The 2028-nt window shown below is 50.1% G+C and overlaps 1 pseudogene; it reads left to right on the top strand.

The window, feature by feature from the left end:
* Positions 1-524: 524 nt before the first annotated feature.
* Positions 525-1483, top strand: LOC116547890 (annotated as a pseudogene).
* The last annotated feature ends 545 nt before the right edge of the window (positions 1484-2028 follow it).

Genomic DNA, 2028 nt, shown 5'->3' with positions numbered 1-2028 from the left:
GTGCAGGTCAGTGAAGAAGCTGGTCTTGTCCGCTTGGATGATGACCACATCTTGCATGTGGCATGACCACGAATGTGGAAAAGGCCTGTCAGCTCATAAACAGGCAGGACCAGACTCACTTCTCCCACCATTATGAGAACTTCTAGGCCCCCTGCCCAGGGGCTCTGCCTACCACACAGTTGAGCAGAAGTTTGGGCCCACACCTCATTTCTGTTCTTCCTATTTCTGGTTGCCTCAGCCTTCTCTCATTTTTTACCTTTCAACCTTGTTCTAGATGGCCACAGTCAGTCACCATATGTGGGCTCAGGGACACCAGGATGTGTCTCAACCTGGAGAAATGGGGGGCAGTGTCTAGGAATTAGAAGTAGGGGAGCTACTGGTTTGGGACAAACTGAAACCTCTTCTTCAACTTCAAAACAAAACAAACAAAAACAACACACAAAAAAAACTTCGAAAGACAAGCTGACCTGACAAGTACTGTGTGTGCACATGTCTGTATGTGTGTTGGCGTGGTGAGTTTAAGGATGAAGCGAGAGCACGGATGCTGGCATCTTAGAACCTCCCTACTCCCAGACCTCCTCTTCTGGGCTCCCCACTGTCAGAAGGGCTGGCAAATGCCTTGGAGGAGGTAGAGGCTGGACCCATGGCAAGCCATGTACAGAAACCCACTCAGCACCCCAGCCTAACACTACAACTGATTTCACCCAAGGTTTTAAGCACGTACTTTCATCAGACCCTGGCCCAATACCCATCTATGCAAGGCTCCTCAGCCCTCTTCTCCCTGCTCCAGTAGTCTCCCTTACAAATAAATCACTTCCTTCAAAAAAAAAAATCCAGCCCTAGGCCTCTCCTTCGAGTCGCTGCGCCTGACGGTGAACACTCTGGACCGCTTCCTCACCACCACGCCGGTGGCTGCAGACTGTTTCCAGCTGCTCGGGGTCACCTCCTTGCTCATCGCTTGCAAACAGGTGGAGGTGCACCTGCCGCGCGTGAAGCAGCTCCTGGCCCTGTGCTGCGGCGCCTTCTCCCGGCAGCAGCAGCTCTGCAACCTCGAGTGCATCGTGCTGCACAAGCTGCACTTCAGCCTGGGTGCGCCCACCATTAGCTTCTTCCTGCAGCATTTCACGCATGCTCGTGTGGAGGCGGGGCAGGCTGAGGCCTCCGAAGCTCTGGAAGCGCAGACCCTGGCGCGCAGGGTGGCCGCGCTGAGTCTGGCCGACGATGCCTTCACCAGCTACTCCCCCTCCCTGCTGGCCATCTGCTGCCTGGCGCTGGCGGATCGCATGCTGCGGGTCCCGCGTCCGCGGGCGTGCACCTGGGCGAGCACCCGGAGGCGGCGCTGCAGGACTGCCTGGGCAAGCTGCAACTGCTGGTGGCCACAAACAGTACTTCCTTGACTCACATGCTGCCTGTTCAGATCTTGGTTTCCTTTCAGTTCCTGGCCCAGTTACTGGACCTCTCCCATAGCCTCAGAAGACAGTAATATTGGTTCACAGAGAAGGCTCCAGGGCCTGCTTGCTCAGCTGCAGGCTGTAAATAGTGTGTGATAGTAGCATCTGGTATTTTATTTATTTTGCAGCCCAGGGAGCTGAGTCTTTCCCCAATAAAAAGTTGTGGCTTGTCTAAAAAATATATGTATATATTTTTTACCAGAAATATTTTAATCAAACATTAAAATAATGTTGTTACTAGACAACAACATTACTAACCTGTGGAGTCACACATTTATGTAGTAGAAGATGGAGCAACAGTTTTCTGTATTGTGCGACTTTACAGTAATTTCACATTTGTTTCATTATTACAACAGCACTGTATATACCTGTCTCTAAGTAAAGGAAAAGAAAATAAGGACTTCAATCCAAAGCTTGGACAGTAGATGGACTTCTCAGAACTTTGCAAACATAATCATTGTTCTAACCCTCTCCAAAAAACAAATCGGTCTTCAAAGATCTGTTGATGAAATTGCTATGGGAAAATTCCATTATCGGGAGTTCCTTATTTATCACTAGCAGAGAGTATGATACAATT

The sequence above is a fragment of the Sapajus apella genome, unplaced genomic scaffold (genome assembly GCF_009761245.1).
Source record: "Sapajus apella isolate SASKATOON/1434 unplaced genomic scaffold, GSC_monkey_1.0 scaffold5314, whole genome shotgun sequence".
Lineage (NCBI taxonomy): Eukaryota > Metazoa > Chordata > Mammalia > Primates > Cebidae > Sapajus > Sapajus apella.
The sequence above is the reverse complement of the archived record's forward strand: the minus strand, read 5'-3'. Positions and strand labels throughout refer to the sequence as shown.